The 16,606-nt window shown below is 42.5% G+C and overlaps 1 protein-coding gene across 8 annotated transcripts in view; it reads right to left on the reverse strand.

The window, feature by feature from the left end:
• The window catches only part of MRTFB (myocardin related transcription factor B), a 199,408-nt gene extending 183,734 nt beyond the window's left edge, over window positions 1-15,674 (reverse strand). For 2 of the 8 annotated variants that reach the window (XM_058709849.1, XM_058709842.1), the window contains exon 1: window positions 15,618-15,671. The gene's annotated coding sequence lies outside the window, so the exon portion shown is untranslated. Of the gene's footprint in view, window positions 1-15,617 lie in introns of all 8 variants that reach the window. The other 6 variants (XM_058709844.1, XM_058709851.1, XM_058709841.1 and 3 more) reach the window with 5 other exon arrangements.
• Window positions 15,675-16,606: the final 932 nt, after the last annotated feature.

Raw genomic sequence — 16,606 nt, forward strand, 5'->3', positions numbered from 1 at the left:
ATTATGTGGAACTATGTGGGCTTCAGCTTAGACAAAGACACAAAGACACACACACACACACACACACACACACACACCATGCTGAACTAATTGGTAAGCAGGACATTTCTGAAAACTTTGAAAATCTGAAGACATTAGAGAAAAGTCGTTTTCTTCAGGTTCAGTTCCAGTCATTAAGGCATCACATGCACATCTCTATGTCATCAGGTCGATAATCCTAAACATGGCACTGGGGCACAGCACACACAGCGGCAAGCAACCCTAAGAGGAAAGTCCTCACCGCCGAACCACCTTTGCAGGTGGAGCTCAAGTGCCTACTCCTCCAAGACCCGTCCTCACCCAGACAGAGGGAGGTCCTCCCTCCTCCTTTCTGTATTCCTTCACTGTCCGCTGTGAACACTCCTCACACGGCACCTGTGTGCTTGTTCCTGGAGGACGGAGCCACATGCCACTTACCTCTGGCTCCCCCAATGCAGTCAAGTCCTCAGTGCATATGACCCGCTTATAGACATTCACAGAATGATGTGCCCATTCTGAGCTATACAGAACCCTGAAAGGCAATTTTCTAATTAAAAAGGGGGGAGCACTTTGGTATTAGGCTAGGAAATTTGGTCTTCTCACACGAAATTTGAGAACACTTGATGTTTAATGTCTCCGACTCACTATACACAGTTAACTGGTTAGCCACTTAATTTTGCACCGATGTTTTACACGGGAGAGGTCTAGAAATAAGGTATGACTTTTTAACTTCTAGAAAATTTCAGAGAGAAGACCACACAAGCAACCAAAATAATTAATTTATTAAAATAAATAACTTATTAAAATAAATAAATAAATTGGATTTCATCCAAATGTAAAACTTTTTGCCTCAAAGAATAAGAAAGTGAAAAGACAATTCACAGAATGGGAGGAAAATTGTACAATTTGCATTTTTGATAAGGACACGTGAGTGTGCGTGTGTGTATCCAGAATACATAAAGAACTCTTACAACTCAACAATAAAAAGACAACCTGATTATTTTAATGGGAAAAGAATCTGAATAGGCATTTCTCTAAAAAAAAGATACACATATGGCCAACAAGCACATGAGAAGATGTTCAGCATCATTAGTCATTAGGGCAATGCAAACCACAAGTACAAGATACCACTTCACACTCTTTGGGATGCCTACTGTGAAAACAACAACAACAACAACAACAACAACAACAACAACAACAACAGAAAATGACAAATACGGGCCAGGATGTGAAGAATTTGGAATCCTGCCAATATTTGGAATCAATACAGCCGGTAAGAATGTAAAATGGTGCAGCCACTTTGGAAAACAGCTTGGAAAAAAGTTGAACATACAGTTATCATAAGACCCAACAACTCTACTCCTAGGTCTATAACCAAAAGAAATGAAAACATACATCTGCCCAAAAACTTGTACATGAATGGTCACGGCAATTATTCCTAACAACCAAAACATGGAAAGCACCCAAATGCCCATCACTGGATGAATAAACAAAATACGGCATATCTATGCAATAGAATATTATGTAATTACACAACAGAATACAATTCTGATGCGTGCTACAGCATAGGTGAACCTCAAAAACATGCTAAGTGAAAGAAGCCAGCAAGAAAGGCCACATAATGTAAGACTCCATTCCTATGACAAATCCCAAACAGGCCAATCCACAGAGAAAGCAGCTCCGTGGCTGCCAGGGGCTGGAAGGTGGGAAGGATGATGAGAGACTGCCAACGGGGATGGGCATTCCTTCTGGGGTGATCAAAGTGTTCTGGAATTAGAGAGGGAGGATCGGTGCACAGCTCTAGGTATACTAAAGTCCACGAAACCGTGTGCCTTAAACGTACTAGCTGAAATGTATGGTACGTGAATTATATCTCAATAGAGCTATTGTTAAAAAAAGTGACTGCACAAAATCATATAGTGACACCTCTGTGCAAAGGCCTGGCTGAACCACTCTGCCTGCTAAGGATAACCTGTTGTAAAAAACACACAATCTGTCCAGAGGAGGAAATGATGTATTTCCCTACCACTAGATCCCCACAGCGACCGACCATAAAATCCAATCCGAAGGAAAAAGAGGAAAGAACAAAACGGCACACGATTTGCAATATGCTGGCAGGTACGAAACGGAATTAGCAAAGACTGAACAACAACAAAAAAAAAGTTCAGCAGCACTGCTTGCTTCCCTTTGATCACACAGATTTCAACAAGTCCAAGTCCTTTTTAACTCATGAAAAAATGAAAAACAAGCATTCCGTCCTGTAACAAAATTAACATCCCACAGAAGGTCTGTTTGTACTTGGCCGTCGTGAACCTTTCATCTCCAAGCACTGCTCAATTAAACAAGCCCATGTTGTATTGAACACAGTGAGCCAGACACCCTGGCAGGCTCCTAACTTCATCCGTTGATGCTGGAGAACGTTCAAAATAAAGAGGATGGTGATGGTGGTGGTCAAGTAGCCTCCTCCTCGCTCTGTCCGACACAACAATTATCCACAATGATGAAGCACTCCAGCAACTGTGAGACCCCTTTCTCTGCTAGTGCAGAGAAGAAGAGAGCACACTCTGGAGCCAGAGACGTATGAATTCAAGTCATTGTTTTGCTTTGTTTTTTAACACACTAGCTGAGTGCCCAAGGACAACTTTCATAACGAAGGCATTCTGTGCTCTAAAACCGGGTGATTATATCTATCCTCCGCGTGTTGTTAAGGTCAAAACGTGGGAACGGCCAGTGCTCAGTATGCCAATCCCTACCACTCTCAACTCTTCACAGCAAATGCTCATTTTAGAGCTTCCATCACAGTATAAGTAACTGACATCAGCCATCCTTTTTCTACCCCAAGGACACCTAAACAACCAAAAGATCCTGTGAAGATTTCATATTAAATAAATTACCCCCTTCCACAGAACTGAAAGGAAGAAAGCCATCAATAACGTCTGCTTTAAATGTATTAAATCAGGGCATGACACAAAGCATTCATTCACCTAAAAGGTATTTAAAAGTACTGAACCGAGTGAGACATACCAAGAGAAACACGTACCATTAGGGAGAAATGCCTATTTTTCAGTGCAATAATTGGTAACCTTTCTGTAAAGATTGACGCCATCTGATTATAATTCCCCAGTGGCAGTAATCAGTTCTTAAGGTAAAAGAAAAAGGAAGTGGGATGGTTTCAAGCACTCCAGAAAAGATGTAGGAGGATATCCTTTCCCAGTGACAGCAATTCATGTTTGAGTGATGGCTGCTAGAACATTCAGACTGAAAAACTTTGTCACATTAGAATAGACCAAAATCTACTTAAAACAAAACTTAGTGGGTTTAACAAACACAAACACGACCCTCGCCACGAAGTGGGCATCCTCTCTGAACAAACCAAACGGGCACAAAGGCGAAGCGTGCGTGCAGCTCCCGTACTGGTCACACCGGTAGGACAGGATCAGCCATACTCCCGTGCTGGAAGTCTATTTAAAGAGAGTCTCTGGACCCTGCAGTAACAGACAAGAGTCCGACTCCCTCTGCCCCGCTCCAGACAAATTTCTATCAAGCCCAACACAAGGCCAAGCTTCCGGCGTTAGCAAGGAAGACTTCTGGAGGAGGATGGACCGTTCAGAGGCTGGAGATTTCCCGAGGGAGTTTCTCTAAGCCCTGTGCTCGTCGTGGAACTTGAAGCCCAAAGCTACCGCTCTCCACTGCTCTCTGCCTCTCTAGGGTGAGAATAATGCCTTTGTGAGAGACCAACTCAGGTATGCACACTGCAGAAGTAAGCCCCGGGTGCTTACTAGGGATTCAGCCGCACAGAAGCACTGAAAAATCGCTTTCCACTCTTCCATACCCTCACCCTGACCATGAAACCATTTCATGTGAATAGTCTACCACCACAAATTCTGGATATGAAGACAGAACTTCTCCTCTTTCCAACTTTCCAATCAAATAGCCACTTATACTGCCAGTCTAAACTTTAAGCGGTACGCCTAAAATAGGAAGCAATTGTTACAAATGCACAAAATCCAACCCATTAATACATAAGAATGTCTTAAAATCTGTTGAAATGCAGAACAATTTTTACAAATACAGCTAAGAGCAGAAATAAAAGATAAAGTCTTAATTCTAATTAAGACTTTGGTTTAAGTACTACTGGTAATTCCTCACTTTTCAGGAGTATTTTTAGATTTAAGGTTTTAAAGCATGCAATTACAGAAATTAGCTCCTCAGTGAAATGAAAGCTACCCTGTAAGCAAATTCCTGCACTACCACAGAAAAAGTTTCAAGAACCCAGAACTTTGGTGATTTTAGAAGACAATTACAAGGTTATACCATTAGCCACACTAAAATATCCAAGGAAAAACTCCAGGAAATCTCATTAATTTCGACCCCACTAATGAAGACTCAATAATGTCCTTTCAGGTCTGCCTAGATTTCACTTGGACTATTTATTTAGTAAGGGGTTGCTAAGGAAATTAAAGTACAAATAAAAATTGCTAGGGGGTTATTTAATCGATTTAAAATTTTTTACATGCAAATAACTGCTGCTAAAATGCTAATTAAAACTAGCTCATGCATTCTCTAAAACCCCATAATCCAGTGGAAACAAAATGTATGAAACAAAAGTCCCCAACACTGCTTAAATCTATTAAATGCTTGTTCCATCTGCTGTGTTTATTTTGGCTGTGAAGAACTAGTTTAGGAGTCAGAAAAGCTTAAAAGGCAGGATACTGGACAAAGATTTATACAGTCTTCTCAATGGCTGGCAATCTGTTTCTCTACTTCTATTTTTAACAAATGCTGAACCACACAATTAAAATATAACTCAATGTCTTTCCATCATAGTTTTTTTATTTTTTTTTTATTTTTTTAATCTTTTATTTTTTTTTTGGAAAGAGAGAGACAAGCCCAAGTGGCGGAGGGGCAGAGAGGGAGGGAGACAGAGAATCCGAAACAGGCTCCGGGCTCTGAGCTGTCAGCACAGAGCCCGATTCGGGGCTCGAACTCACGAACTGTGACATCATGACCTAAGCTGAAGTCGGACACTTAACCGACTAAGCCACCCAGTGCCCCTCTCCATCATAATTTAAAATATATTCTGGGGTATTCTCTTTAGCCTTGTCTACAAATAACAGCTGAAAAATCATCCCATGTCTATAATACCAAACATCATAGGATTCTTGAATTAAGATCTAGCATCTTACCTAGTTTAGATACTTACTATGCCCTTAACAGCAACAGCAACAACAACAACAACAACTACAACAACAACGAAATGGGATATAATCCAAACCAATAGTCCAAACAAAATGTCACAAAATGTTACTGTAGTAAGTGTCACTATAATTATGCATGTCTAGATTTAGGTGCATTTAAGAGTCACAGATACTAGCTTTCTTCTCCAAGAAATTAAATGTCTTCATTAAAACCTAAGGGACTCCTCACTTACATCTTAGTTCTAACTCAACAATGCCAATACACACCAATCATTAATTCCCTCAAAAACAACTTGAGCGTCTGCCGCATATGTGCCAGGTGTCACATTAGTTGCCAGTTATAAGCTGGTAGATAAAACACACTTGGCTGCAGCCTCAATAATGTTAACTTGGAATGAAAAGGAAAGGACCCACATGAAACACAATCTATATTATAAGAAGATCCATTTTATACATAAGAAAAAAAGATGAATTTTAAGACGCTTTTTATACAAAGAACAAACAGTAGGACAATGACATGGCTGGAGTCTGTTTCATGGGAGACCTTCCTTAAGAACTCTCATTTGATTGAAATAAAATCTAAAACAAACATAAAATCAGAGCTCACATTCACATCAGAAACTGACAAAATACTCTGGACAGATGAGACTCCGTATCGATATTCACAGGTTTACTGTTGAACAAGTATTCGTGTAATTGACAAGTTCAATACAGATTCCACTGTCACCCAAGTTTGCGAATCACATTCTCTATGCTAGTCTGCAACTGGGATCCGTGTTTGAAAGATGTTAACGAGTCAGTTTTTAAAGCTTCTTCAAGCTCCACTATGAATGAATAAAAAACAAAGTACTGCTCCCTACAGAGGAAAACGTCCAGTATCCAAAACAATTAGTTAGTTGCCAATAATTGAAAAATATTTGTAATGAGGTAATCAGGGAAACAGAACTAAAAACAAAGGACTCAACATATTTGAACATTCTCCTCATATTCAAGTCCAAGAGAGTGTCTCACTCACACAGGAGAATCACAGGTCTGTTCTCATGTAAGGAAATTCTTCATGTCAGTGAGAGTATCAGATGAAAGAGGTCTTTGAAAACATAAAAGGCTTATTTAGGTCAAAACCTTGCTATCTCAAAGATACTATTTTTTTCTCCTATTGGATTGGCAAAGATTAAAAAGGTTAACAGAACTCGGTGTGGGCAGGCGTATGGAAAACAGGACTCTCATCAACTCTGCAGGGCTGGAGGGCAGGTGATCAACTGGTAGTCTTTACAGAGGGTAGTTTGGCCAAATGGACCAACGCTGAAAATGTGCGTCATGTCTGACTCAGCACTTATACCTCCGGGGAGACAAATGAACAAGGACACAGCGATGTGAGTACAAGCTGATCAACACACCACTATCCGCTAGAAACGGTCTAAATGGTCATCAAAGGAATGATTCAAGTATGGCGCCTCCCAACAATGAAATATCACACAGTATAATCATGAATGGTTATGCACGCCTTGTACAACTCGTGGGTAGAGAATTATATAAACTACATTGTTGCATTAAAAAAAGACTACCATCTACAGCGTAAACCAATTTATTTAATGATTTGTATACGAGTACTTCTAAATCCACTGGTACATTTCTTAAAGTATGTTCAGCAAGATATTAATGGCAGGCGTTTCTGTGTGCCACTATCTCCCTTGAAAGGAGGCTGTGAAGAGAAATTAAAAAAAAAAAAAAAACGGTGCTGGGGGGGAGGGAGGCTGGGAGGTTGGAGGAGGGGGAGGTTTCCTTTTGAAAAAAATTAAATCATAAAAAACTTACCTCAGTAAAAATATTTAATTATCTTCCTGTCTTACATCCTCTTTCTTAGCACCTTTACTGTGAACCTGCGGGGGGCGGCGGGGTGGGGTGGGGGGGGGCGCGGAGAAAGTAAAAATTACTTTTTCCTGACCACCTACTACATGCCTGGCGGGGGCAGTCAGAGAAAGCCTCCTGGAAAGCATGAAGTCTGAGATAAATTGGAAAGAACAAAACAGAAGTTACTAAAATGGGATGGCTGGGAAGGAAAACGGCAAGTTGCAAGTGTGATTAAGTAACTTTTCCTAAATTGTTCAAGAACCTATAAATGGCAAACTCAACAAACAGGTGGAGAACACTGTAAAAGGTTAAGGGTTGGGCTGCCAGACTCGGAACGTCTGTATGTGAATCTCAGCTGTAGCACTTCCTAGCTCGTGCGCCCTGGTTCCTGCACAGAGATAAACAGCACCCAATTCTAGGACTGCTGAGGATTACAGGAGATAATCCACGTGAGGGACTGTACAACAGTTCCTGGAACATAATAAAGGTTCAATAAATGCTAATTTGGGTTTTTACTCTTTTTTTTAATGCTTATTATTTATTTTTGAGAGACAGAGACACAGCACGCGCGGGAAGGAGCAGAGAGAGAGGGAGAGACAGAATCTGAAACATGCTTCAGGCTCCGAGCTGTCAGCACAGAGCCCGACACGGGGCTCAAACTGACAGACCGTGAGATCATGACCTGAACCAAAGTTAGACGCTTAAGTGACTGAGCCACCCAGGTGTCCCTGTTTTTACTATTATATGCTCTTACATAATAAGTCTGTTTGCCTCTCACCACCATTATTACTGTTGTTATTAAGAGATGATATAATCCTTGTCCTCAAGGGGCTTACAGTATAGAGTATAAGAGTTACCCAGATACTATAAGGCCAAAGAAAGATCAAAGTCAATTATTCATTCACTTATTTAACAAATACCTGAGCGTCCATCCTTTGCCAGGTATTTTGTGGGCATCTTTGGATGAATGGACAGCTATGGTTTCTCTCTTCGCTTTCCAGTCGATCGCAGGCCAAGCTATAGGGCAGATGAACTGCACAAGGAGACGGATACTGTTCTTCACTGGCCGAGGGGGAGTACGTATCCGAACCGGCAGACACAGGTAGCAGAACATTCTGGGTGGAAGGGATGGTGTTACAGGATACACAGGGTCTTCAGGGAAAGCTAAGTAGCCTTGCTGTCAGGGTGCATCTACAGGGCAGTAAGTAGTAACGCCAGAAAGTAGGAGGGGCCTCAAGTGCGGAGCTGCGTTTGTTTCCTATCTCAAGCACACTGATTATCCCGTTGGCATTGAATCCGAGCTTACTTTTAACTTCAATCCCAACACTTGACTGTTTTTCTCCATGGTTTCTTTTTTTCCTCTTTCAACGATGAAAGGGGTAAGAGTGGGAAAAAGAAAAAACCCAGTGGCCTCAACCCATGTTGGCCTTGGTGGTGGAAGCAGCAGTAAGTGATGAGTCTCTTGCGTTCTTGTTTAATTCCTCCAACATCCTTACACAGAATGCTTCCTTGTACAGGTTCAGGAAGTGAGGCTAAGAGAAGTCAAACAGACCTCCTCAAGTCCAAGGGCTAATAAATGCAGACACGGATTTCAACTGCAAGCTTGACCCTCAAAGCTTTCTTTCTCTTGGGCGAAAATGTACACGGGAATTTGCAGAATTTGAAGTCTCTTAAAAACTACTTGTAACTTCAGGGTCTGTCAATTTCTGTACTCATACAGAAAAACAACCTCCATACATACAGGCAAAACCACTTAGAAAAGATACAGAGAAGATCTCACAAAAGCAACACAAAAGATAAAATACGTAAAATAAATTTTAAAAAAATTGGCAAAACGTATGTAGGAAAAAATTTTAAATGCTCCAGAAGGACTCAAAAGTAAAACCAAACAAATGAAAAAACTACACAAGGTTCTTGGATGGGAAAATTCAATATCAAGGGCATACAAATTCTCTCCATAAAATTAGTTTATAATTTTAACATGATCTCAATTTTTTAAAGCTTTTTTTTTTTCTGGAACTAGACAAAATGATTATAAAGTTAACATGGAAAAGTGAACAAGCAAGAATTTCCAGGAAAATGAAGGGCAACGGGGGAAACTAAAACAGTTTATAAAACCAATAACGTGAACTGGTATCTGAATACAAAGACTAATGGAATAGAACAGGGAGTCCACAGATGGGCCCCAATACACGTGGAAGTTCTAAATACAATAACAGTGTATTGTATTCTGAAACAAATGGGTAAAGATAGCTGGCAGCTACATGAAAAAAGATAAAGGTGAATCTATATACCATCCCTGAACACCAGAATAAATCCCATATACTGTATATCAAAGATTTAAGAGTAAAAATGAGGGGACCTGGGTGGCTCAGTCGGTTAAGCATGCAACTTTGGCTCAGGTCATGATCTCACCGGTTGTGAGTTCGACACACTCCCCCCAACCGCCTTCAGGCTCTGCAATGACAGCTAGGAGTCTCTGGGACCTGCTTCAGATTCTCTGTTTCCCTTTCTCTCTCTGCCCCTTCCCTGACTTGCGTGCACTCTCTCTCACAAAAGTAAATAAATATTTTTTAAAAAGGAGTAAAAATGAAATCATACAAGCACTGAAGGAAAACACGAACAAATTTCAAATTCTTGGCGGCCTTTCTGTGACGAAAAATCCAGACACCGTAAAAGATTAGAAAAAACTACCTAAAATTTAAAGAAAAATCTTTTAACCCTTCTCTATGCCAAAATATATGGACATAAATTAAAAAACAAATAAACTGGGGGAAAGCGCAACTCACATCCCAAAGGGCTAATCTCTCTGATTTATACATTCCTAGAAACCGGTAAGAAAAAGGCAATCCAAAAGAAAAATTACAAAGGGTATGAACAGGTAGTTCATAGAAAAGGAAATAGAAATTGCCTTTAAGCATATGAAAAGATGCTCAGCCTTATTCATAATCAAAGTAAGGCACATTAAGACTACAGTGTTATCATATTTCACGTATCAGAATAATAAAATCTATAGGTTGGGAAACACTGCTGGAGAGCCCCTGGAGGAACGGGTACCATAAATGCATTACTTGCAGGAGTTCAAAATGTACAACCCTAAAGAAGGGCAGAATTTATCAAAATTATCAATGCATTGCTCAACGAACCAGTAGTCTCACTTTGGAAAGATATCCCACAGATATACCTCACATATATGAAATGTGTACAAGTTTATTCACCATGGCATTGTGATTGTTAAGGGGCTGAACAAAACTCAAATAGGCATCAATAGTTGATGCACAGGGGCTAGTTCAATAAACTATGGCACAGGCATACACTGGAATATTCTGAAGCTATTAATAAAGTGTTTTCTACACATTAATATGGAAAGATCCCAAAGGTATGTGAACTGGCCAAAAAGCAAGGGGCTGAATAATTTACAAGGTATGCTATATTTTATATACAAAGAAGGAGGTATGTATACTCTGCTGGTATTGGCTTGTGTCTACACAAAGGAAGATCTGTAACGATACAAATAAAAGAGGTTATTTATGGGAAGAGAGGACAGATTAGATCACAAGAGTTGGAAACCAGACTCCTCCAAATAAGCTGTTTTAATTTTTGAACTACACGAATATCTTACCTATACAAAAATTATTTTAAAGCATTACAAGTGTAACCTGGGGCACATGGGTGGCTCAGTCGGTTAAGCATTCAACTCGGTTTTTGGCTCAGGTCATGATCTCATGGTTTTTGAGTTCAAGCCCTGAGCTGATAGCCTCATGCTGTTAGAGCAAAGCCTGCTTGGTATTCTCCATCTCCCTCTCTCTCTCTGCCTCAACCCGACTCTCTCACACACACTCTCTCTTAAAAATAAACATTAAAATAAATAAATAAATAAATAAATAAATAAATAAATAAATAAAATAGATTGTATCTACCCGTTTTTTTTTTTAAGGGTAACTCATAGAAAGAAGAGAAAGAGAACTACTTATTAGCCAGAGTCAAAATCCAACAAGCATTAAAAAAGAGAATTTTCTCTGAAATTAGATATCGACAAGCAATTTTAGTGTGGCCATCACTAAAAGCTATAAAAGACAACGTAATCTTTTTCTCCAACCAGTCTGAAACCTACAATTATAATAATCCATAAAAAGAGCTATTTAAAGGGGCGAGGAGTTACAAAGGAGAGAAAAGGAAGGGGCAATGAAAAGGATGCCTTCGTCTATTGGTTCTCATAGTATGGCCCTGGCCCATCAGCATCAGCATCACCTAAGAACCTGGGGAGAAGTCCCCGGCCCCGGCACCGAGTTACTGAACAGGAAAACCCTGGGAGTAGTGGACGAACATAGCAATTCCTATAATGCACACCCAAGTGTGAGAGCAACTGATCTGGTCCAGCGCTTCCCACACATTCATGTGCATCACTTGGAGTAGGATTTTGTTAAAAGGAAGATCCCAGTTCAGTAGGTCTAGGATGGGCCCCAGAGTCTGCATTTCAAACAAGCTCCAGGATGCTGCTGGTTTGGAGAAACACACTTAGAATAGGTGAGGTCCACCTGGGGGAGGCGAGAGGCAAGCAGTCTTCATGTGACTGACGGTCCTATGGAACCTGCCCTCAACATCAGATGGAAAAAGTCCTTACACAGGATTTCTGGCTAAGAGAAACCGTGCAGCCTCCCATAAAAAAGCTGTACCTAACATGTAGTAAATATATTTTCAAAAATATTTCTTATTAAGACAATAATAACTATGAACTGTTGAAATCCACTTTAAGGATGTCCCATCCGAAGAAACTGTCAATTATGAGTGTACTTATGACCATTCCAAAATGGAAAAAAACAAAAACAAAACAAAACCATATTCTTATATCTGTTGGGTTACACTGTCTGATTAACTTTACCGCAAATCCATTAACCACACCATCTGCTCTCCATGAAAAATCACCCAGCATGTTTCTTTCTAAAAATCTTATATAAATTTGTTCTGGGGACACCTGGGTGGTTCAGTCGGTTGAGTCTCCAACTTTGGCTCAGGTCACGATCTCATGGTTCATGGGTTCGAGTCCCGCATCGGACTCTGTGCTGACAGCTCAGAGCCTGGAGCCTGCTTGGGAGTCTGTGTCTCCCTCTCTCTCTGCCCCTCCCCCACTCATGCTATGTCTCTGTCTCTCTCTCAAAAATAAACATTTAAAAATTTTTAAGAAAAGTTGTTCTTATATTGATAAGTACTGATTTTTCATTTGCGTTACATGGGGGGGGACTTTTTTTTTTTTTAAATAGGAATCTTCTGAGTAAAGGATTCTAGTTCAGATGGAAGTATCTAGAAATGTGTCCTTTCATTTTGCAAGTCATGCTTGGGGTAAATTTTTTGGCGTTAAACATTAATCAAGGTGCTGAAATTTGTACACATTCCCTATGTCACTGAAGGAAGACACCATCAATTCTGAGACATACTATTATTTCATGTGCCACTAAGAAAAGTTGCCAAATCATGACACGCCAATTTTAAAATACCATTTCATTTTAGAGATGCATCTTAAAAAATAATGAAATAGCTTAATTATAAAGCCCAAAGATATGTGCATAGTAAGTCACTCTTTTTCATCTACAAAGGCATGATTTTTGCCCATTCAACAATGTATCCCTACACCTAAGAAGTGGAAATTTCAATATCTATGCAATTCATATTATTTGTTCCATTTTTATACATATATTTTTTTTAAGTAGTGATGAAAAAAAGTAGTGAGAAAAAAAAAAAAAAGAGGGATGACCTCTTTTTACCCTGCAACATGATATGGCTTGCTCAAAGTAATAAAAGTTAATTACTCTCAATCTGGAGGATTTTCCCATCTGTAAGTATTCAATTTATCTATCTCTAGTCAATTTAAAATACATTATCATCCTATTCTGACAAGAGCCTTTACTTACATGTTTGTTTCCACCTTTCAAAAGTAACAAGCAATGAACAATATGCATCGTACAGCATCTTCTCCATTCAACAATAAGAAAAATAAATTGGTTTTACAGATTTAACAAGAGTTGAAGAAATGTACGGTGTTACACTATAGCTATATGTGACTCTGAGTTGAACTTTGTGACTCAGTTGCATTTTCCTCCTGGCAACAAGATGAACAGTTTCAAACGAAAAGACAATATCTAACAAATCACACTCGGAGGACTTAGGACCTATGTGATTACAGGACATTCTACACCTTTGAATTTGCACCTCTGAATCCATCTACATCATCTAAATTCTCTATTATGGATATTAGCAAGAAAAAAGTTATTTAGTAAGTGGTTACACTAATTTATATTTTACTTTAACTCAGACCTCTTTAGTTATTCTACACATTGTCACTGTCACTTCCCAAATCCATCCTACCTCACACTGCTCACTGATTCAGGTGTTTAGTGTCAGCATTTCTAACAAGAATCACAAATAAAGCAAGTTTTTAGGCAAAGGGATATAGGTATGAACCTCTCCCATCTGAGATTCTAGAATAATCAATGAGAGCGTTACTAGCCAAGAGCCTGCCCTTCTGATACGTCAGATGCCTCAGAAAGAATAGGGGAAACATTTTTTTCCCCACAAAAGTTGTCAGTTAAAATCTGCCCCCTTTCCTGTTATAACTGAGTAGACCATGGACTGCTGTTTAGAGTGGATCTCAGGGTGGGGTTGGTAGTGTCCCTTAAGAGACATGTTTAGATACAGAAGTAACTGGGGGACCCACTGGCATTTAGTAGTTGGGGACCAGGATGCTGGACTGACTTCACACAATGCATGCAACAGATAATGAAGATCCATCCTGGCCCTGAAAATCTTTTAAATGTCCAGCCAGATTAATCACTATAAACAGGCATTACTTTAGAACATACTACCGAAAAGTTTTTAATAAGGAATTATGGGGAAACCCCAGTGATTTAGGAGAAGGTAGCTAAAATGAGAAAAGTTGAGATAAAATATGTCTGAAATTAGTGGCCACAGCCTGACATCACACACTGCTAACATACAGTTACAAGGTCACAATACTGAGCATATTAACTAATGAGATATCAGCACTGAATCCAAAAATTTCAATCTAATATTTTATTCGTTATCAGTGATAAGTGGCAGGAATCCAGCACTGCCTCAAAGCTTGTGACACAAAAGGTGCCATTCAATGTGGACTGAAAACACAGCATCCATGGAGGGCTTATATAATATTATTTGCGTGTTGGCTGAATCTGTAATTTACCTTGACATGTTACCCTTACTGCAACCTAGGCTCTTTCTCCCTTTATTATCATAAACAGGTTATCCCAACACTTAGGTGTCTACCCCCCACCCCTTCCCCGCCCATGCCAAGGTCCATCTATAGCTTCGCTCTTTCCTTTTCTTGTGTGAAATCGTCCCTGATATTTTTACTGCTGTTCAATCTAAACATCTTCACTGGAAGCAGCTGCAAGCACCCGGTACAAGCTCTCTTCCAGCACAGCAGTGTGTGCGAGATGTAAACGATAACGGCGATGTGTGTCATAAATGGTTCTTTTATTTCTCCCTTACACTTAAATCGGAGCATCACAGTGATGTTCAACTACATGTGCAGGTAGGTTACACTGTCGATGAGTTTCATGGTAGGGAGGTAAAGCGGGCTTTGCGAAAGTGTGCTGCAAAGGGGAGGGGTCTTGGTTCTAACAAGGCTGAGAGCACCACAGCTTCCAAAGACTGTAATCATGTGCTCAACGACAATCAAACTTCAAAGTTTCCTTTGCTTACAGCAAGCCCTGCACTCCAAAAGTCCACTTCCATTCAGCCTGACAACCCATCCCTGGCACATACTCACTGCTCTAAGACCTCTTCTGGGGTCGTGCAGGGCCATACAGGAGTTCTTGACCATCTGGGGGTCAGGGACCCTTCTGGGAATATGACCAAAACCAAAGACCCTCTCCCAAGACACTGCTATACCATGCTGCAGCCAGTTCCGGGGGGTGGGGGGCTCCACACACCTACTGCAGCCCAACTCGGACCCCAGGAAGACTTCAAGTCCTAAAACCCTGAGAGTGGGGGTGGAGACAAGGATGGGAGGCAAGGACGGGACGTGGGGGCTGGAATCGGTGTGGCTGGGTGTGAACCCCCCACTCGGGCGCTTCCCGCAGGGTGACTCTGGGCAGGGCACTTCGCCTCGCTGTGCAGCCCCGGCGCGGAGCAGCGCAAGTTAAGTGCCCGGCATACTGTAAACGCTCAATAAATCGTGCTGCCGCGGCCAGCGGCACCGCGTCCTGGCGTCAACCCCGCCGCCGGAGGGCACCGAGACGGGCCCCGGGGTCGCACCCGAGCGCGGGGACCGGCTGCGAAGGGGACTGGCCCTGGTGGCTCCGCGGCCCCGGCCCGGCCGCCCCGCCCCGCCTCGCCCGCGCGAGTCCCGGGACGGCGCGGACCGGGCGGCTCCGCTGCGGCCGCCGGGCACCCCGCGGCGGCCGCCCAGGACGCGGACCGCTCGCCGGGCCCGCTCCCCCGCCCGGCCTCGGCCTCCGCCGCTCTCACCCCCTTCTCAGTCCCCAACGGCCGCCACCGCCGGCCGCAGCTCACCTCCAGGGCCGCCGCTGCCGCCGCCGCCGCCGCTGCCGCCACCGCGCGCGATCTCGCGAGACTTCGCTCCCTTCGGCGCTCCCCCGCCCTCCCCGCGGCGCCGCGCCGCAAGCGCGGACCCCGGCCTGGAACCGACACGGCGCGGCTCTCCAGAAGCCGCCCCCTGCCGCGGGGGTCAGGCGTAGCAGTGCTCGCGATCCCCCGCCCCGGCTCCTGCAGCCATTCCCCTAGGTCCGTGACCGCGAAGGGTTAAAAGCCAGGTGCGCGACGGTCGATTCCCCTCACCTGGCCGGCCTGGTGCGCTTGCGCATGCGCATGCCCGGGGCCCTGGACCTGCGAGCTTTTGCAGAGTCTCGACCACGGCGACAGCAGTAATCCTAACCACCGGGCTTGGGGTGCTTACTGTGCCCCGAGTACTTATGCAAGTCCCCATGGGTTCTCACAACAACCCCACGAAGTGGGCATTACCATCCTCCCCACTCCAGAGAGGAAAAAACGACTAAGTAACTAGCGCCAGCTCACACTGCGAGGAGTCTGACACCCAAGCCAAAGCCCTATTTTTCTGCCTCCGTGACAAACCCAGGCGCTGGCCTTGGCCATCCTTTGGCTGAGGGCGCCGAATCTCATCGGCCCGGTCTTTACTTACCTCCCAGGGTTCACCAAGGGGAGAGGGGCGCTCCTAGGTGGCCAGTTGCTACAATCTATGAGCTGCTATCCAGAAAATGCTTATTACATGACCTCCCTAAGGCCTCCCCCTGCCAGACTCAGTATAGGGCCCTGAAAATTATGTGACTATTTATATTCTTATATTCAGTGGTCTCCTTTTTAGACTGGTGGCATTTTTATTGTAGAGAGCACCGTGGAGTGGGACACAGGACACAGACCTAGAATGTACATGATGTTAGGGGGCACAGAGAAAGGTGTGTCTCTTTCCTAGGGGTAAACTCTTCACGTATAATTGTTTCTAAAGCAAAGGGGCTAGGATTTAT

Source organism: Neofelis nebulosa, chromosome 18 (assembly GCF_028018385.1).
Source record: "Neofelis nebulosa isolate mNeoNeb1 chromosome 18, mNeoNeb1.pri, whole genome shotgun sequence".
Taxonomy (NCBI): Eukaryota; Metazoa; Chordata; class Mammalia; order Carnivora; family Felidae; genus Neofelis; species Neofelis nebulosa.